The sequence below is a fragment of the Medicago sativa genome, chromosome 8 (assembly GCF_051527215.1).
Source record: "Medicago sativa cultivar Bolivia chromosome 8, Bolivia_mono, whole genome shotgun sequence".
Taxonomy (NCBI): Eukaryota; Viridiplantae; Streptophyta; class Magnoliopsida; order Fabales; family Fabaceae; genus Medicago; species Medicago sativa.
This window is the reverse complement of record NC_140756.1, coordinates 74,686,865-74,709,917: the sequence shown is the minus strand read 5'-3', so window position 1 is coordinate 74,709,917 and position 23,053 is coordinate 74,686,865. Positions and strand designations below refer to the sequence as shown.

At 32.2% G+C, this 23,053-nt stretch overlaps 1 long non-coding RNA gene across 2 annotated transcripts; it reads right to left on the bottom strand.

Annotated features, from left to right (window-relative positions):
- Positions 1–14,993: 14,993 nt before the first annotated feature.
- On the bottom strand, positions 14,994–18,095 carry LOC146901473 (uncharacterized). 2 transcript variants are annotated; one of them, XR_015022778.1, is made up of 3 exons: positions 17,559–18,078; positions 17,247–17,376; positions 14,994–15,277 (listed from the first exon to the last, which is right to left on the bottom strand). It is a non-coding gene; the product is annotated as an uncharacterized LOC146901473 (long non-coding RNA). The 2 variants fall into 2 exon arrangements; XR_015022780.1 differs by lacking the exon at positions 17,247–17,376 and having other exon boundaries at positions 17,559–18,095.
- Positions 18,096–23,053: the final 4,958 nt, after the last annotated feature.

Genomic DNA, 23,053 nt, shown 5'->3' with positions numbered 1-23,053 from the left:
ATATTTTTTTTCCTGTTTGATTTTTGCTAGAATATTTTTCTAAAAAAATTAAAAGATTTTGCAGTCCGTTTATATTTTTTTAAAGAATAAGATTTTGCCACCCTTTTTATTTTTAATTAATTTGTTGATTATCTAATTGTACTAAAAATTTAATTTATTATTTAAGAAAAACAAAAATAATAATAATAAAAGCATCACAAAAAAATAGTACTTTAATATGAGATAACAAAAAGACATACATACTTGCCCTTCATTTTATATACTTTTTTATTATAGCATAATGCTCGTTTTAATTTAATTCCTTGTTTAGTTTCATAATATTTATATTATTTGACTGCATCTAAATTAATTTCAATATTTTTTGGGGTGTAAAATTAATTTCAATATTTGTGTCATATATATTTAAATCAAAATTTAATTTGAAAAGAATTTGCACTCGTACAGATAAATTTATACAAAAACTGAAGTGGAAAAAATAGTCACAAGGAATGGGGGTTTTGAATTGTGACCCTTTAAAAATTAACCTGCAACTTAAAATTAATTCTCAAGTGGTTTACTTGGAATAGTCAAGTCAACCTTCTGACTTCAGAACGTTCTGAAGTTCATAAACAAAAACTATTTAATAAAGTAAATGTGCAAGTGTGTGTTGTGTGTACTGTAATTAAAGAGTATAGAGAAGAAGGAAAGAACACACAGAGAATTATAGTGGTTCACCCAATGTTGGCTAGTCCACTCCTCACAATCTTGTGAGAGTTTCCACTATGATGTTTGAGATAACCTCTCAAATCCTGCACTTTACAATCTTGTTCACCTGAACAATTACATCAACTGTATTCTCTAAGCCTCAGCAGGCTTGCATCTTCTTGCTAAGTTACCCACTTAGACTTTTGCACCTTTTGCTCAAACTAACACTTTAGTACCCCTAAAGCTAGATGAGACTTTCTTTTCTTCTTGCTAAGTTACCCACTTAGACTTTTGCACCTTCAACTCAAACTAACACTTTAGTACCCCTAAAGCTATATGAGACTTTACAAGATGTTTGGAGTTTGAATGTTTGAGAAACAAACAGAATAGGAGGAAGAAGAAGTTATCTTTAAAAGAGATAACAAAGAGAATTGATTTTCACTACAAAGAAGGTAGAAAGAGCCTTTAGTGATGATCAATTCAGAGAAGAATGGAAGGAGAACTTATCTTTAACAAGATAAGAAAGAATTGGTTTACACTACAAGAGACAATTTGAAATCTCAGTGATGACCAATTCGAATGCTAAAACTTCAAACATATTTTAGATGTTTTCTTCTATGCTTTGCAATGGTGCAAGTAATGTTGAGCCTTTGATCTGTATTTATAGAGTATTTGGGCTCATATAGCCGTTGTAAGGTGTCCAATGGTGTTATGCCATGTGTCCTGGGTCCCACAAGCTTTTACTTGAAATTCTGGGCAAACATTCTGATCTCTGATGAACATCAGAATGTTGTTGCCTTCATGATAATCTTCATCTGGGTTCAACATGTTCTTCATCTGGGTTCATCATGTATGAATGAACACATGAATTTCTGGGCGTGTCATATGCTTTTCATATGAATTTCTGGGCAATAACCAAAGTATGGGCTTTTCCACATACATCAGAATGTTACTTTCCCAGATCTGCTTAGGGACTGGTGCAGGAAGATATAGTGAGATTCTGCATCTTCATACACATGCTTTGAGGGATTGTGTGGTCCTTGTTCTGTACCAACTCTCATGTGTTGTCTATCTCTGATTGAGCAAGACAGATTTGCTTTGCTTTGACTTTTTGCTTTTCACCTACTGTACTGTTCATAAAGTAAGCATGTGCAGAGCTGAATATTCTGACCATCAGAATGTTCTATTTGTTTCACTTAGGATGATTTGTAAGACTACCATTTGATGTAATCAAATCCTAATAGTGAAACACAATGAAGAGCAATGTTATTAACATCTAGGATGATATTCCCTTGTGAAATATTCCTAGTACATCAATGTTCATAGTCTTAAATGAACATTGAGTATCCTTTTTGACATAATCCTTGTATATGCCTTTTTTGCTTGATTGATCCATGCAAATGTACTTTCCTGGACATGTCTCCATGTTACATATGCCTTGCATGAACTTGATCAATGTTCTTGAGATTCTTGGCTTGTGTAAGAACAACCTTCTGATCTCTGTCTGAACATTCTGATCTTCGAGCAACATTCTGATCTAACTTTCTGACCTCAGTGTTAGATCTTGAATTCAAATGTCCTTTGATTTCTTGATTCTTGGTATGATCTAAACCTTGTTCATGTCTTAGTAAAACACTCAAGAATGCACAAATACCAAGAACTATTAAAGTTCATTAATCCTTTAATCACAATAGATGTCTTTAATGATTTCTTGATCCAAAGTCAAAATCATTGTCTGCATAAGATATGTTTATGTCACATCTGTTCTTGCATGTTCTTGGTGTGGACATTGATTTATGGGTATGCTCTAATGAACCTTCTGAGCAACCTTCTGAACAACCTTCTGAACTCCTTCTGAGTTCATACATAAGAACTTCAGAATGTTTCTTCTAGGCTCCTTCCTTTTTTACGGTTGTACTTTGTGCTGAACATTCTGATGTTCTTTAACACTTTGAACCTTATGAAGGTTGTTTATTGATAGACGTTTGGCAAGTGCACCAAATACTATCGAAGTAGTAAAAATATCGATCCCACGAGGACTGTTTTTAACTTCAACAATTCAATTTTGTTATATAATTAGGATGTATAAAATTTATTTTGTTTTGCCACTAGGCAGTAGATTTGGTTTGATTTTAAGAAATCAAATAAAAGAAATAGGTTTGATTAAGAAAATATGGAGAGAGATGAGATCAGGTCTGTCGAATCCTCTATGTTTCCCCTAATTGGTTACTGCACCTATTATTACTAATGATTCTCTAGTTTCACGATAGTTAACAAATTAGCCCTAATCAATCCCTTGAGTTAGGACCCTCTTTTTAAACTACAGCCCCTAATTCCTTAGGTGGTCTAATAATCATCAAAGGTTTAAGCACGTTAACCTAATATCACTAACAAACGATTATCCATTCCTAGACTAACCATATTTATTAGAACAATTCAATTAGGTCTAAGTCGAAAGCTATGGTCAGTAGTCATTCGTTCTCACAAAATCATGTTTATATTTGATCAGGATATAAAAAGCATTAAGAACAATTGAATTGAATGAAAACTAGAATATCATTAATAAGTAATAGAGTTTCACAGCAACATGTATCAATTAGGGTTACATAGATTCATCTCTAACCTAATCTCTGAGAGATTTAGCTACTCATAATCGAGTTTACAAATAGCATAATCAATGAAATAATTAAAACATACATGAATTGGTAAAAGGATGAAGAAATCGCCCTTCTAGCCGTCTCTGATGTCTCAAAATCGCACTTTGCTCTCCAAAATCGTAACCCTTGTTCTTCAGATTGAGTGCAGTATTTATAGAAGTCATGGGCCTGACCCATCAAAATCGCGCCGCGCCATGTATATAGGCGTGCCGCGATTTCCTCTTTACAGGAAGTGTGTAATTTTGCTTCAAAAATCGCAGCACGGCTTGAAATTGGCGTGGCGCGATTTCCTTCGAACAGACTTCAAATTTTAAGCTTTTTGCACTCCAGAACAGTATAAATTGCATGAGAACTCTATCAAAATGTCACAATAAGTCCCTAATATTACGTAATGACAGGATGTCATCACAACCCCAAACTTAAACCATTCCTTGTCCTCAAGGAATTTGCTTGCAACAGTGACAAACGACAGTAAAATAACAGTTACCTGACAAAACGATAGTACCCAAAAGTTCATTCTCCTTCTAGCTAAAGATGAGCTAGTTTGACTTGTTCGCATCCACCAATTCACAACTCCTCGCATCAAATTGAAACAGGGTTCTACCAGTCGACATGCAGGTCTACATATTATCATACGCTTGAAAAGTTTCTAAACATCAATCAAAGTCAATATCATTACACACTTTTGAGGTCTTTAGGGTTATAACGGGGTTTAGGTGAAAGGTGGGATATATTTGGATAAGTAGGCTACACAAAATTTGAGTTAGGCATTCCTACGGAAGTTAAAGCACAAAATTCAATCCTTCAATCATTCACCTTGTGGAAATACAATCAATGCAAAGGTACTAGAGAACATTTTTAACATTTAGGGACAATCGAGTTTGAAGTTACTCGGATTTTAAATGTTTTGTCCCTTTTTCATCATTCAATTTCTTTTTTTTTTTTCATACACCATTTTTGTGTATATTTTGCATGACAATTTTTCTTTTTCTTTCATTTTTTTGTTCTCTAATTCTCTAGTACCCCCACCCCAAACTTAGTTGGTTGCAAATTCCAATAGCAACCCCAAACTTAATCTTTAGCAACATACTACAATGCCTTAACTCAGAAAATACATTAAGGGACAAATCCTAAAAGTCTCTAGGCTTGTAATGTAGTTTGTCACCGAACAAAAAGTTCTAATCCTACCGGCTCACAATTGGTTAAGAAAGGATAAATTTAACAAATTAAAACAGGGTAGGCTTCAAAAAGGCTCACAGGACCAAGCACTTTTGCCTCAGTGTGTAATTGACAAAGACCAATCAATAATAGAGAAACAATGCAAGTTCTAGAAATGTAGTTGCATGGAAAACTAATCTAAATATAAGTAAATTGAAAAACAGATTTGGCAATGAACCTTATGGCTGAGATTTCTGGGAGTATGTGACTACCTAGCAACGCCGTACACTTCGCCTTTGAATCAAGGCACCCCTCCTTTAGAACTTTTGGAATACCGTTTCATCAAACAACTGTTACTAAACTGGAATAGGTCACATGAAACAAAACAAATTCATTAATAATAAACAAGTGCAGGAGCAATTACAATAGGGAAATAAGTTCAATGGACTTCGACATTAAAAAGAAAATAAAGAAAATACATCAAAAGAAAAATGACTGAAAATAAAATACAAAGCAGAAAATGCTAATCCATCAGTAGATCAGCCCATGTTCACATCATCATCCGAGTGTCCAGCCCCCGGTGTCCTTAATCCTTCAAAGATGCCATCCCCTTGATCTTGCTCGGTGACATTGAAATCATCAGTGATTTCCCTCCTCAGTTTCTCAACCCAACACTCCTCCGGCGGTTGAACATTCAGCAATGCATTAAGGGCTTCAGGGCTGAAATCAATGATCTTGCCCCAAACAAAAGATTGAAAAGGTGTATCGGAAACCCGTGCATTTGCAAAGAATTCGACGATCACAGTTTTGTTGTTCGCTTCATCGATCATCTCATTCAACTTCGTCCACCCTCTCCTTCGTAACTCAGCCTCAAAGAACGGATAATTCACAAGCTTTGTGAATTCAAACTTCCTCTCCCCCACAACTTCAAAACTTTTCATGGCTTTGTGGAACTCTTGGGCTTGGTCATTGATAAAATGAATGGCGTTTTCGGGTGGTTCGGATGCGGTACGAGGGCGTTTGGCTTTGCTTGTGGATGGCTTGGGGTTGGTGGCTTTCTTTGAGCGGGTGTTTCATGGATTGGAAGCCATTTGTGGTTAAGGAAGATGGTGAAAAGGAAGTTTTGTGAAGTTTGGGAAAATTATGATGGATTGTGATGGATTGTGAATGATAATGGTTTGGATTGATGAATTTGTGATTGGATTGTGGTTTGATGATGTTTAGGAAGTGATAAGGTAGATTAAGATGGGAAAAATTCGTGAATGGGAAGTCTAGGGAAATTTTAGGTAGAGAAAAGTAGGAAAAATGGAATGAAAATGATGATGAATAGTGAGGTTTTTATAGGCTGAGGAGAAAAATCGCGCTGCGGCCATATACAGGCGCGGCGCGATTTTGTAGAAACAGGGAGTTCTCTCATGCCAAAACTTGTTTTCTTGAAAAATGCCTGAGTCTTATTGAATTTTTGAAAAACTTTTGAAGAGAGAATCATGCAAGACATCAGTACCTTGCATGATTTTATTGGCATGAGGTACACTTGAACAAATTTTTAAACTTTCCTGCCTTGTATAGAAAAGAAAAGAAAAATATTTTTGTGTTTTTGTTTTTGAAAGCAATAAAATCATACCTGAAAAATAAATAGTGGGTTGCCTCCCACCAAGCGCTTTCTTTTACGTCATTGAGCTTGACGCTTCAACCACTGTTAGGGTGGCAAATATGTCAGAAAGAACACATCATCCTTCTTCTTCCTCTTGTTAGGCAGGAAATCCATGAACTTGGCATAAAGAAGTAGATGCTCCCATGTGCTCACAGTTAAACCTTTGGAATTTAAGCTCTCCCACCTTAGAGAAGGACATGCATCCATTTGCACACGAGTGATTTCCTTAACCCCTGTTTGTTCAGACTTCGGGAAAATGTCAGCACTCCTCACTTGTGGATTTTCTTCCACCACAACCTTGTGACACTCAATCTCCATCTGAACCAGCTTCCTTTGAGACTCATGTGCTTTCTCAACAAGATCACCACACTGAACATCAAACTTTTGAAATAAAACTTGATTTGACACCAAGAAATCATCTAAAATATTCTGAAGTTGAGTATTGTAATCGATGTTGATCACCTCTTTCTTCCCTTCACCATCACTACCTGGTTGATTCGCCTCATAATGACCACAACTCGAGATTTTGTTGTCCAAAATTTTGATCTTAAAAGATAGCATATATTTTTCATACTGCAACTTAGCAATCTCTTCTGTGTCATAGAGGAGTAACCTGTCTATCATAGCTGTAAAACTTGGATAAACTTTTCAGTAGCACAGTACAATGAGAAGAAAACAAAGAGCATAATATTTTTATTTTTTTTTTATAAATATATATACAAAAATATAAATGACAGAAATCCTAAATTATAACGTAATTGCCTTGTTGAAATAAATCAACAGTCCCCGGCAACGGCGCCAAAAACTTGATAGACGTTTGGCAAGTGCACCAAATACTATCGAAGTAGTAAAAATATCGATCCCACGAGGACTGTTTTTAACTTCAACAATTCAATTTTGTTATATAATTAGGATGTATAAAATTTATTTTGTTTTGCCACTAGGCAGTAGATTTGGTTTGATTTTAAGAAATCAAATAAAAGAAATAGGTTTGATTAAGAAAATATGGAGAGAGATGAGATCAGGTCTGTCGAATCCTCTATGTTTCCCCTAATTGGTTACTGCACCTATTATTACTAATGATTCTCTAGTTTCACGATAGTTAACAAATTAGCCCTAATCAATCCCTTGAGTTAGGACCCTCTTTTTAAACTACAGCCCCTAATTCCTTAGGTGGTCTAATAATCATCAAAGGTTTAAGCACGTTAACCTAATATCACTAACAAACGATTATCCATTCCTAGACTAACCATGTTTATTAGAACAATTCAATTAGGTCTAAGTCGAAAGCTATGGTCAGTAGTCATTCGTTCTCACAAAATCATGTTTATATTTGATCAGGATATAAAAAGCATTAAGAACAATTGAATTGAATGAAAACTAGAATATCATTAATAAGTAATAGAGTTTCACAGCAACATGTATCAATTAGGGTTACATAGATTCATCTCTGACCTAATCTCTGAGAGATTTAGCTACTCATAATCGAGTTTACAAATAGCATAATCAATGAAATAATTAAAACATACATGAATTGGTAAAAGGATGAAGAAATCGCCCTTCTAGCCGTCTCTGATGTCTCAAAATCGCACTTTGCTCTCCAAAATCGTAACCCTTGTTCTTCAGATTGAGTGCAGTATTTATAGAAGTCATGGGCCTGACCCATCAAAATCGCGCCGCGCCATGTATATAGGCGTGCCGCGATTTCCTCTTTACAGGAAGTGTGTAATTTTGCTTCAAAAATCGCAGCACGGCTTGAAATTGGCGTGGCGCGATTTCCTTCGAACAGACTTCAAATTTTAAGCTTTTTGCACTCCAGAACAGTATAAATTGCATGAGAACTCTATCAAAATGTCACAATAAGTCCCTAATATTACGTAATGACAGGATGTCATCATTTATTTATTTCCTTCAAGAACTACTTGAAGCATATAAATGAGAGATCATTTGTTTTGACAAACAAGATGATTCTTTCTTTGAAGTCCAAAAGAATATTTCTTTGCATCTAGTTCATCATTGCATGCAACTGATGACTTTAAATATTCTTGTTTATCCATGAAGTAATCATTTATTATTTCTGGATATATTCAGGGTTAATGTTCATGATTATTATGAACTCCATTCATATGAACATTCTGATCTCTGTTCATATGAACATTTTGAACTCTGATCTTCTTATCTTCAGAAGCTTTGGAAGTGTGATACTTTGAGGAGGTTCTGAGAATCTTCCTAACATGTATGCATATTTCCTTTTATCTTCTTTACCCATGGTGGATCTTCAAATCATATAACATAAAACTCAATGTGAGTTTTGTCACATAACTTCAAGCACATTCTTGTGCAGCTTGTGATGTAAGTTCTTCCAGCATGATTCAAGTTCTTCCATCATGATTCTTGAGCTATGAATCTTCATGGAGATATGATCTTGTTGTTTCAACTGATGATATACTCATTCTTTCATTGTTGAGTAGATATGATGCACTTATCAATGTGGGTGGCTTCTAGCTTATCCACTTATGTGATTCCTGTTCTTTTAACAAAAACTCAAGTGCAACCATCAGTAGATCATCATTCATAAAACTTATCATTTATTCCACGAGGTTTGTTATCATTAAAACATTTATCAAAAAGATTTTTGCTTCAACAAAAACAACGTTAAAAAATTTGGTATATCGTGCTATTAAGCACGGTACAATACCCAACGACAAACACACGCCTTGTTAAATTAACAGATGTTAGACAAAACAAAGGGGGAGAGGGAATAAAAGCAACATTGTACAAATTGTATTCAAGGGTTGTCAGTTTGGTGTCGTGCCAACAAGCAACATCCTATTCCCTTTAATATTTTGACATACATAATTATTATTTTATTTTTGTTGGTGATTTTTTTTATTGAAAACAATATCTAAGTATTTTTTTTTTAAAAAAAAAACCAAAAGAAGCCGATATATTAAGAAACTGAATCAAGTCATCTCAGTACAAGGTGTATCAGAAAGAGCTTGAGAAAAAACAAAGTAATACACAGTATCTGAAAGATAGGAAGAGCAAGCTAAACAAGCGACATACATGTAGTTAAACAGAAAATAGGATTTAGCCTCTATAATTGGTAGTCAAAGTCGAATAAAATATATTTCGACTTAAACCACCAATACGACTGAAGTTTTACCCTTTCACAAAGAGCTTGTAAGTTGTCCTTCTTCCTCTGAAAAATATGTTTGTTACGTTCCTTCCAAACAATCCAAGCAACACAAAGCCAAATAACATTTAGGGAGTTTTAAACCTTATGCAAAAGACCGCCTAAACTACCAAACTGATAAATATGCGGAAGAACCTTAATATTTATTTTAGGTCTCAAATTGTGCAGAACTGATCTCCTTTAACTATCATTTATATGTAAAAAAAAAGTTTTCTAATATAAACATTTTCATATCAAAAGCTGGGGAGGATCCTAAAATACAGTATAATATTTTCTAGTCTTATCTTATGCTCTTTTTGGTAATTGATTGACTTTTTTTTTTTGACAAAATCAAAATGATATTCATTCATTCAAATCGAGAGATTACATCATTCAACACCGCTAAAAACGTAAAGGATGAATCTGCAAACAAACTCACAGCATCCAAGTTAATAGCATACAACGGCATAATGCCTACAAAAATATATGATAAAATTAAAGTCACCGGAATATTCATGGCCTCCGGATCTGCAACGTTGACGCCCAAATCTTTGATTGAATAATCGATCTTTCAATATGAATAAAATGAACACCGCAAGAATACGGGAAAGCAAACAACGCCGCACAAGACGACGAACAACAAACCACCACACTTACATGATGAAATCACAAAGGAAAAAGCTAGATCTACGTGAAAGTCGCTTATTTAGATTGAAACAGAGAGAAAAGGATGAAGAGGGGTGATTTCAGGTCAAGAATCGACCCAAAACCACCCCTCAATGAAGAAACTGGAGGAGAAAACCTAATGAGAGAAAATTAGGGCCGGCTTGTTGGAGAGGGAGGGGAAGAGTTTTTTTTTAAGATTTCAATCCTTACTTAGTCAACAAAACTAAAGTGCATTGTTAGACCTGGTAATTGATTGACTTGATTCTATGATTGGTAAGTTTCCTATTAGAAAGAAGAAGAAAAAAGTGTTAGAAATTTTATTTTTAAATGTTTGGGCTTTTATTGATTTATTAAATATTGGTTGAATAATGTCTTGACGGATCTTGAAATATTCATTTTGTGATTAAGGAATATTGGACATCACATGATGAGTGTGTTTGAACGGTGTAGCCTATAGTTGAATGAATTCATGATGGATAGAATCATTCAACTCTTCATGAAAGGGTGTGGTTTGATATTTTATGACTATTCATAAAAGAATTGGTAGAATCATTGTAACCATGCATAAAAGGGTAGGTCTCCTCTCCATTTTCTCTATAAATATATGTCTTGGGACATCTGGACTATAACTAGAACGGCTTGAATGACTTGACTAGAGTAACTTTTATGACATGTCTTTAATGAGAGATTTGATGTCATTGTATGCGTGTCTATTGAGATCCGAGAAAGAAGGAAGGGAAGATTCTATCTTATAAAATCATTCAAGAGAGACACTCAAGAGTATCAAATGATCAACATTAAAAGGATGTCTTCAAGAGATAAGTTTTCTTACCCCCTTCTCATCTTTATATACGGTGTCCTAAATTTATGCAACTAGATTAGATTAATTGATCATGAGATGATATAAAATGATATATGAATTTCCGCTAATGTTGTGCAATTTATTCTAGTATGTTAGGAGTACATTAGTGTATTTCAATTATTTCTTACAAAAAGCCCCGTCCAAATGATACACTAGAATTGAAAACTTGTGGAAGCAAACTCAAAGAACTTCATTGAAGATAGAGAAAAGACAGTGTTGGAACTTGGAATGATATATTAACACGAAGAAGGGACGGTAGGTTGATTCTCTGGCTAATTGCTTTTCATTTAGGTTGATTCTCTCCTTGGTTTCTTAACTTATGTCCCAAGGGCATAAGTTAACATTTCCCCAAAAAGACTAATAATATACTCCCTCCGGTTACATTTATAAGCAAAAAATCATGAATGTGACCAAATACATGATCATTCAATGTATCTAAAAAGTCATTTTTTGTTTATAAATATGACCGGAGGGAGTAATTAGTTTTTCCAAATTGTTTACAATGCAGGAGTTTTCAAGTTTTTTATGGAGTGACAATCACAAATGGGAGTGGAAAGGAAAAGGGGGACCAAATCTAGCAGTAGCACGACTTTTGTTGAAAGAAACGGAGAATGACAATCTTCCTTAGTAATCATATTGTCTTGCATAACCACAGGAGTTAATGATGGTTTTACTCACTTTTTTCATCTCCCTAGAGTTGACATGTTGCACTTGAACAACTGATTTTTGAATCGATTATTTTGCATTGAAGAACTCATCTTTGAACCGATTATTTGAAGGGTATACTAACAAGTGTCATTAAGACATTTATTAAGGATTAAAAAATGGAAACAATTGCTCAATTTTATTTTGAAAAAGTTGTTTTTTTATTTCAATAGGTTGAATACACAATTTTCAAGTTTCTTAACCAATGCCCTAGAGCATATACATTGATAGGGTCTTTACCATTTAAGACCCGGTACATAATAGGTACCCCCAATGTGGGAAAAAAAATTGAGGGTCTCTTAAGACCTAAGGTCTAACTTAAGACACCAATCTTAAGTGAATCCCACACCATTTTTCAATAAAATAATCATTATTTGAGTTGCTTTTTTGCTTTTCATTAATAAATAGTTATTGGTGAGACCCATTTAGACCTTTTGATAGAGAATCTCAAATGGAGTGGTTGAGTACCTATCTTTATTATAAACATTTCCCTTATTTTATTTTGATAGTACACTTGGCATCTTCACCTTCCCTATCTCATTTAATGTTTTCTTATCATCCAATCAAAATAGATTATGACACATTTGTTTTATATCAACCAATCAAAAAAGGAGCATGACTCATTATTTTTCATGAGCCAATCAAAATGGATCATGACTTATTTGTAAATTAATACATTATTTTTTTTCCCATATATAAAGACAATTCATTTTTCATCATTTTCATCTTTCTCCCCTAAAATATGTATTGTGTGTCTTTTATTTAGATGACGGTGGATTATGGGGTTGATTTTTTTATATTTGTATCTAATTGCTAATACTATTTTTGAGGGTTCTATAGGAGAGCATGTTGCTCTAGATTTCAAAAATTGAATCAATTTTTTATTTCAATCCATTGTATAGCTTCTATCATCATGTATTTTTTTTTTTGACAAAAGCTTAGATCATCATGTTTGTTGTCCAAATATGTAAGTTCATCCTATGATACTCAAGTTCTAATAACTTATCACATAGATCTAATCACATAATTTTATGAATGTTTATGTATCAAGAGAAAAATTGAGAATGTTTATTTGATAGGTATATTGTTGGTGTTCTTTTTATTTAAAATGATTGTAATGACCAATTCTATATTTTATTGGAGTACTTTTTTTCTTCGATGTTTGTGATGTTGATTCCCATTTGCACTCAATCTACAAATGATATTGTTTGTTATATATATAATTATTGAAGAATAATATGTTTTTTTTATTTCTTTATTGAATTGTGGGTTTTTATAGATTTTATTGTATTATTCATGTATTCGTTAGTCCCGATATGGAAATACGGTTTATTTTGTTATCAAATATTCTTTGGATCATCGTTTTTCGGTTAATTTTAATGTGTGAATGAACTTTTTATGTTTGCAGGATTCAACATCATAAACATAACTTTTGTTTTTTTTGTCAACAAAAAAACAAGACAAATTATGTTTCTTTTACTTAATTATCATAAAATGATTCTTATTGATAAAAAAACATGTTTATATTAGGTGTGTTTCAAAGTCAATTTTTAGAAAACTAATTGTATTTCTTAAATAATTTCAAAAAATAATATTAAAATCGATTATGAATAATTAAGGTATCTAAAATTCCATTTATGGGCAATAAGTTATTAACATAAATAACAATAACTCTAATACATTTGGTAACACAATAAGTGTGATTGATAACATATAATAATATTCTTTAAAAAAAATAATAACATTACTTCTCAGTCATAACCTATCTAAAAAAAGTTAATTATCTCTATTATAAACATTTCCCCTATTTTATTTTGATAGTACACGTGACAACCTTATATTGAAATGTGCATTTAATTTTTTATTTCATATACACATCAAAATGTTTTTTTTAATAAATATACACATCAAAATGTTATTTGCTAAAATTCGAAGGAATATTTAATGTACTAGAATGTCAACCGAAAATTTACATATGAAATTACTCTATGACCCGAAAATTTTGGCAACCAGAGGGTAATGAGCTTCTTAATTTTTTTATTTTTTTTTTAATAAACATTGTCTTAACTACTAAGGAAGCATTGAAAGAAAAAACAAAAAATTATTTAGTCATTTGTCCATTGTTTACAAAGTATTACTATAATCGTGTTTTACAATCTGTCAAGTTAAATGAAATTAATAGCCATCAAGATTAATGCAATTAACTATAATCATTTGTTTCCTTTACTTACTTAACCATCTAATGAACCAAGAGTCATAATCAGTCTATTTTCTGTTTCTTAGACAACGAAATTAACTCCCATCCCATTGATTTCGGACATCTTGCTTTCACTATTCAAATTCTTTTGATTTAATTTTTCTATATATAACTACCTCATTGGAACCCATTTGCTCAACATTTGTGCATATACAGTCTATGATTCCTCTATGAGTGTTCCTGAGAAAATGTTACTCAGTTTCTCTATCATGTTAGATACTGTTTTCGAGCCTCAATAGTTTCACACAAGTATTGATATTAACATGTGTGAAAGTACCACTTATGTTGGGGAAAATTTTATCTATTGGGTAGTTTTTATAATATACCAAACTCTTGGGGTGTGTCATCGCTCCCATGGGTCTCCAAAGAGATCCGTCTCGGAAATGAGGATGTTGTGTTGGATGTGTTGTAAGACTAGATGAGATAAAATTAGAAATGACAACATTAGAGAGAGTTGAGGTTGCTCCTATAGAAGAAAAGATTATAGAAACTAGACTTGGATGGTTTGAGTATGTAGGGGTAGACCTAGAAAAATTATAAGAGAAAACTATTAAGAAGAATCTAGAGATAAATGTCTTAGAGAAAGACATGATTTTTGATAGAACGTTATTGTATGTTTGATTCATGCATGTAATCGATCCCACTCACTAAGGTAAGACTTTGTTGTTGTTTTTTAATTATGTACAATTTTTTTCAGAGTCAAAGATTTTTATTTGTTCAGATAATTGTACCTTCGATACACTACAAGAATTTTCCTTATTACTGGTGGAAATAATCCCCCAGTAATGCAAAAAATCCCTCAGTAATACGCATTACTGGCGGATTCGAGTCCCTCAGTAATATGAGCGTCAGAAATGTTACTGGCGGAATTTTCCCTCAGTAAAGGGGAGTTAGTTTTGACAAAGCATTACTGAGGGATTATTCCGTCAGTAATTACTGGCGGATTGCAATCCGTCAGTAATTACTGGCGGAATAATCCCTCAGTAATGCTTTGTCAAAACTAACTCCCCATTACTGACGGAAAATTCCGCCAGTAATGTTTATAGAGATTTGCATTAGTGACGAAAAATTCCGCCAGTAATGTAATGGACCTTTTTTTTGTGATCCCTTCCTACTTTTTAATTCTAATTAAAGAAATAATATTAATTCAACACAAATAAATAAAAGAAATAAAATTTTAATTTAATAAGACACAAATTAATTAATCAATATATCATAATATTTGTACAATCCTTAAATAGTTTTCGTAAAAAATCATAAATATTTAAATAATATTCATACAATTTATAAAACTAACATAATAAGCTAATGATCATAATATTCAAACAAATTTGTTCCTAGTCTCCCTCTTGGTAATTTGCTGCTCGTATTTCCTCCGGTGGCATCGGAACAAAGGATGAATGATGGATTGTGAGTTTAGGTCCTCTTCTAGTACAAAACCTGTTGCAATGCCTGTTACCTAAGATAAAGTAACAAACTGAATAAGACAGTTAACAAATTCTAACATAATAAAGAAACTAGATGAAATTACATCAGAGTACAAGTTAAAGCAAAGACGATCAGAATAAAAGCTAAAATGCGAGATCAAGCCGATTATAGGAATGAAAAAGAATGAATGATGAAGATTGGCTAAAAATGATTCATTAATAGATAGAGCTGACATAATTAATCTTTTCCAACTAAGAACCTTGCCACATTATGCATGTCAGCATTTAAGGAACCAAGTCTGTTAGCAGTTGCTACTGTGAATAAAATGCTTATTATAACAACTTCTCACAAGTTATGCTCATTCTTAAAAGAATGTATGAGTTAGTATAAGCTCTAAATGTGTACATCAAGTTCTATTTATCAACTTAATTTTGGAAGGAAGACGAAAAATCATGAAGGTGGCATGCTGAACTATCAAGGTAAATGACTAATAAAATTTTTAAAATGAAAGTGATTGAATGTAACACCAAACAGAACACTCACACGTAAGTCAGAAGATACCACATTGACATGAAACATGAATGCACTGACTCGTAAACACAAGTTATAGACACCATTAATAAATTTTTTAAAATGAAAGTGATTGAATGTAACACCATGTGTTAATGTCAGACATCGGACACACTTTCATTCAGTGATGAAAATGAAGTTGAATACAACAAAGCATTCTCACACAAAGGCTATTATAAACCAGATTTTTCTCCAACTCATCATATGAAACGAATCATATAAGCATTCGTACTAAACCTGTTGGCAGCTTTTCCAATCAAACACAATGATATGCACTCAAAAAGAATTCAGTTGACAGAGATTAGGAGGGATACATATGCAACTGCATTTTTATAACAAATTGAGATTTACAATTATTCAATATTATTTTTGCTATGATTTATTTTTTACTAGAACAATAACTCTCTGAGTTACTAAACATTAAAAGACTAACAGAATTCAAAGAGAACTGAGTATAAAGTATAAACATATCATACACTAAGTTAAAGTATAAATAAAGTTAAAGTACAACACATGACTTTTACCAAAAACTAAAGTTGTAGTTAGTTAGCTTGCTGCAGAGTCCAATTTACTTTTTAAGTGGCAGTAAATAACACATGTATGTTTACAAGAATGCTAATCCCTCTCTTATTGAGTGACAAGGACACCGTTAATAAATCATGTTTTAACAACACACCAACAAAAGCAAATAAGAGCATACTCTCCTAGCCAAAACATTATCTAGCCATAAAGAAACATCAACTCATATGAAAATCAAATTTCAGCAACCAAAGGGCATCCGCATTCGAAGCCAAAACTCACTAAAGTTATACAACTCAACAAGCTTAGACCTTGTGAGAACACTTGTCGGAGATAAACCCGGAAAGGTGGAGCTGAATATGTTAAGTTACGGTGGAAGTGTGAACATATCAACAGGGTAAGTGAACACCACCATCAATGGCATTATATATACTGACAAATATCTTCTAACAGTTTGAGAGTTATCTAAGGTGTTATACAAACTAAGAATTCTAGTATGTAGATATTTTGAGTTCTCACTTTCTGTCGTACATACACTTGTAATGTATGATATTTGTTAAACGGATACAATTTATGCAATATATTGTAGCAGAAAATAAAAATCAAAATGATGAGTGCATACACATCACAGCAGCCCTAATATTGATATATTCATTATTATGATTGCACTGCACTTTAACATTAGATTTATTAGCAGTCCATGGCACAACAGGTTTAACAAATATCATTAACAAAGTCAAAGTATCAAAACTAGTAACAACTTAGAAGCAAAACTAAATCGAAACAACTTAGTACCAAAACTAAATCCACCAAAAAAATCATTAACAAAGTCAAAGTATCAAACAACAAAAACATCTCATAATCTTCATTAACAAACACACTAACATTTTAGTTCTAAAACCTAACATTACATGTATTCAATTCAAAATTCATCAAAATCACAACTAAGTGTCAAGAGAAGGGTATAGCTTAAGAAGGTGCAGTAATAGAGCTGAAGTGTGAACGACGGCGACACCCGGCCGCGAAACCCAAATGCACTAACTGAAATAACACAAACAAATCTCAAATCAAGGAATCACACAGGATTAAAAAAATATCAAGATATTAAAAAAAACACTCATATAAACAGAAAAGCTGAAAATTTTAAAAAAAAAATTCTTAGATGAATAGAAAAAATTAAAACAGAAAAGGAAGAAGTGGTGAACTGGGAGTGAAGTTATAACCTGGAAAAAGATAGAGGTGGAGAAAGGAACAGTCAGGAATTGAATAAAGGTGAATGAGCAAAGCTTTGAGGTGGAAGAGGTATGGTGAGGAACCGAACAAAGATTTGAAGTGGCTTTGATTGAAATTGACCGCTGATTTGAGGTGGAGAAAGTTTTGATTGAGATTGAATAGTGAGGAATCTAAATCGAACAAAGCTCTGAGGTGGAGAAAGCTTCGATTGAGTGAACCGATTGAGGTTGAAGAGGGTTTCAGGGGAACCGATTGAGTGAACAAAGCTTTGAGGTGGAGAAAGCTTCGATTGAGTGTGGATTTTGAGGTTGAAGAGGGTTTGAAGGAAAGGAAAGGATGTGCGTGAGAGTTTGAGGTGATTGAGAAAGATTGGGTTTCAGATGGGGAGAACAACGCTTTTGGGGAACAAAATTAAGGGAAAGTGAAAATGAGTTCTAAAATTGGGTTTTAGGGTTTGGTTTCAATACTGGCGGATTTGGTTTCAATACTGGCGGATTGTTGCATTAATTACTGGCGGACGGTATGTGTTACTGACGGATTCATAAATAACAACATTACTGGCGGATCTTTTGAATTACTGGCGGATTATATAATTCCGTTATACCATTACTGACGGATTATCTCCCTCAGTAAAGCAAAGACATATGTGTTTACATTATTGGCGGATTATATCCCTCAGTAATAATTCGTAGGTTCTTTATTGAAAATACTGACGGATTTATCCGTCAGTAATGTAACTCACTAAATTATTGTGGGATTTTTCCGTCAGTAACTTTATTGAGGGTTTTTTGGATGTTACTGAAGGTTTATTCCGCTAGTAATTACCGAGGGCCTAAATCCCTCAGTAATGCAATTTTGTATTGGATAGTAGATTGGGGAATTCTTGTAGTGATAAGAATAACGATGAGATTCTGGATGCATTCTTATGAAGATGTGCGTGTCTGTGTAGCAATTGATCATATAGAAAATAGAAGCCTCAACTCACAACTCCACTATTATTTTTCAATTTGAAGTCACATAATATAAGACAATCCTCCAAGATTTTTTTTTTTTATGACAAAGTAAATGTATATACCAAGACAATCTCCGGTTTGAACCCGGGCGAAGCCACCAATAAAAAGTAGCCAAAGAAAAAAGAAGATAGAGTAACGTGTACTATAATAATTCTTACATACACATGTGAAGGATTAATTCAGAGATCCGTGCCAATGTTATTTTTATTTTTTTTTGGAATTTTAAGTTGAGCCAATTGTCAAATATGTAAAAGGGAATTCTCAATTATTTTTTGGCTATATATTAGTCAATTATCAAATATGTAAAAGGAAATTCCCAATTATTTTTTGGTCATATATTAGAAGTAAGAATAAGAAGAATTGATTCGTTAAATTCTTTTGAATCATATTAATAGTATTTAATAAAATAAGAATGGTTGGATAGGAATTGATAAACCCAACCAACATCTCACATAAAAAAAAGTCCACCAACATTTCAAATCAATTCAATTTAAATATGTTTTTAATATCTTATTTAAAGCTAAAATGTACCTTTTTTGTACAGTTTTTTTTAAAAGTCGTAGAAAAAAATATAGAATGTTACAATGCAATGAATATTGATCATACTAAATTAACGGATCTAAATAAATACATTGATGTGAATATTATAACACACTATCATTTACATGGAAATTAATTATATGTGTTTTAATTCAAATAAATGTTTCCTTCAAAAATAAATTCAAATAAATGACAAAGGTTCAGTACATAAAGAAAAGCTTAAAAAAAGTTCACAACTCACCACTCTTTTCACTCAACCACAAAGTTGTTGATTCAACTTTTTTTTTGAAGGAAGTTGTTGATTCAACTTTTGTTGCCATCATGATAATCTATTCAATGAGTGATGTGCAAATACTTTTTTAAATACTTTTTGAATCATGAGAGATGTCATCTGATCCAGACGAGTCTTCGGAGTCCAACTCACATAAAAAAATCATCAGAAAAAAATTGTTTTATTTAAATTGTCAATTTTAAATTTCTATAGTAGTCATTAAAAAGCCTCAATTAATTTTTTCAAACTACGAAGACTAAATTTTGGAAAATTCTAAAAGAAAAAATATTATTGAAGAACATGAGAATATCATTAAATTATATAAGTTTAATATACTCAAGTTCTAGCAACTTATCGCATAGATCTAATCACGGAATCTGAAAAAATATTTTTAATCATATAGTGAGATAGAGGCTAAATTTTCTGCTTTATTTTTTGAAACTAAAAAGTGCTTTTAATTTTTCTTAGCAACTTGGGTCTCAATTTTTGTACAAAACTAAATTTTCTCTTCCCTCAAAATTCAATTGCGTCATCATTCACTATGCTAACATGTAAATATGCGATATCATATTTCTAATGAAACATTTTTTTAAGAAATATATAATATCAATTAACAGCTCATTATTGTATTTATAGCAATAGCAATGACAATCAAATGGTTTCAACGCAAATGTATACGACAACATGTATCTCAAAGTAAATAAGGATGCAGACTTTCTTTAGTAAAAATAAAATAAAATAAAATGCGGACTTTCTTGCCTTTTAAATTTGAAACCTTGACCTTTATTTGCATTCCCAAATATTTCACTTATTCAATATCAAAATTTGTACATTTTTTTTGTTGCATACGTATGTAACTCATTTACTAAAGACAAAAAGTGAAGGAATTTGAAACAATATAAGCATGCATTTTTCAGCTCATCATAGCACATTGGCGTTTTTCCATGGTTTGATCCCATCAAAGACCAGACGTGAAGGAATTTGAAATAAAATAAAAAATGGAAATAGTTTTTTTATTTAATATAAAATCCAAGCAAATGACATAAAAAAAAGCTAAGAAGACAATTCATCATAGTGTTCAGAGTTCTGCGGAAGTATACAATAGGTTGGATCACCACATTTGGCTAAGAGAAACCTCACAAATGAGATCGACGCCATATTTTGATCCAAAACCTTGAGACATTACAGGTCATCTCGCTAACACGTTGCTTAAAATCTACTCTTGCGTCCAACCTAGAAGTTTAACTCTCACATGACACATCAACATCTCTTTTTAAGTGCGAGACTCTTTGTATTTGTGACTTGGTGAGATAGCCTAATAAGATCAGAGGCACAACATGGTAAAAAAGGTGGGTTGGTGGCAGTTTCAAAGATGATTTTTTTTCCTTTCTTTCATGAGAAGAGAGAAAGTAAATTAGAAAAAGAAATAAGATGAAAAAGAAATTTGAACATAGAGGAGTAATAAGGGAAAATAATAAGTTGATTAATTTTATGGGTTTGTTGAATAAGTTGGAGATTTCTGGGTAACTATACTACCAAAATATTAGAGTTATTAAAAAAATATCAATTTAAAATGTCTAATAAACATGTACTTTGTTAACTTAGTATAATACATCTATGTTTTCCTTTTATGAGATTCCACAAAAGACCAAAGATGATTTTTTTTTTAATTTTTTTTTAATAAAGGAATAAAATGCAAAAGCATCAAGAGAAAGTTACGACTTCTCAACTATGTTGACACCTCATAACTAGCTTTTTCATTTTCTTTTTGTGGTGGCCGGGGTTCAGAGGGTGAAGAAATTTGAAATAATAAAGGTTGAATAAAAAAAATTGCATGAAAACGAATGACATTCAAAGTATCAAATTTAAGATAAAATAATAAACAAACGACACTAAAAAACTAACAAAACAAATCATTGTAATGTTTTGTCGGAAAAAAATTATAATGTTTGTGCTTCCCATAGAGCTTGCATTGGATTGTATCATCGTATTAGACTATGAGAAATCACACACTTGAGATTAATATTATATCTTCAATTCAAAATATCTAGGCACATATATATGTGTCATCTCACTTATATGTTATTCAACATCTACTATTCCAGAACTTTAACTCATATTTGCCATATTAGCATTTATTCCCCAATTGTGTGACTCCCGCGTCCGTAAATATATGACATAGTCAAATAAAGTCAAACAGAGGTTCCTTTCTTTCATGAGAAGTGAGAAAGAAAAATAGATTTTTTTTTTTTAGATTGAGATAAATGATACCGGTAAAAAAATTGTGTTTTGTCCACGAGGTTATAAAGAATAAAGTGAGTCGAAGAAGTTCAGGATTTTTGAGTAATTAATTTATCCAAAAATTAGACTTAATTAAAAAAACACAATAACATTTAAAAATTTCTAATAAGCACGCATTTTGTTAATTAAACATAACACATTAGAGTTTTTCTAAGTTTAAATCTCACTAAAGACAAAAGGTGAAGAAATTTAAAATAATAGGGATTGATAAAAAAAAATTACATGGAAGCGAACAACAACAAAAAATTTAAATTCAATATAAAAATTAAACATCTACTCTTATATTGGTCATCTCATTTATAAATGTCTCAACATCTACTCTTGCATCTAATGTGGAACTTTAAATTACAATTGACACATTAACACATCTCTCTTAATTGTAAGACTATGCGTCTATGATCTGGTGACATAACCAAATAAGGTCAGGCGGAGGTACTCCCTCCGTCCCATAATAACTGAGTCATTTGCAAAAACAAATTGTCCAAAAATATCTGAGCCATTTCACTTTTCAATGCAATATTAATTACTTTTTTCTCTTCATAATGCTAATTAATACTACTTTCATCACTCCCATTCAATATATTCCACTTTGTATTTCTAATAGTGGAGAATGCACCAATACTTAACAAGATCACTTAAAACCATTTTTCTCTCTCCTTCATTTATACGTTTTTCTTGATATGTGTGAAATGAGCAAATGGCTCAGTTAATCCGGGACGGAGGGAGTATAACATGATTAAAAAGGTGGATTGATGGTGATTTCATGGAGAGAGGCTTATGATTCTAAATTTCATGAAAAGAGAGAAAGGAAATTGTAAAAAGAAAGAATATGAAAAAGTAATTTGAAAATGAGATAAATGATTGGAAAAAAAAAAGTAGTGTGTGTTTCGTCCGTGAAAGTATTGAAAATAAAGTGAGTTATTTGTAATTTTATAGTTTAGCTGAAGGAGTTAAAATTTATGAGTAGTTATTTCACCCAAAAAAAAAAAAAAAACTCAGTTGTAAAATGTCACATAATTTTAAAATATCGTTTTGTCAACTAAGCAAAACACATGCATTTTTTCATTGTTAGATCCCCCCAAAGAGCAAAAGTGAAGGTATTTTAAATAATAGAGGTTGGATAAAAACATTTGAATGAAAGTAAATGACATCCAAAAATGTATATTTAATATCAAAAAACTTATGCAAATGAAATTCAAAAACTATCAAAACAGTTCATCATGATGTTCGGAGCTCTTAGAGTGCCTACAATGAGTTTGATCATCACATTTGACTAAGAGAAACCCCACACGTGAAATTCACATCACATTTAAACCTAAAACCTTAAGACATTGGATATATTAGTCATATCACTTATATG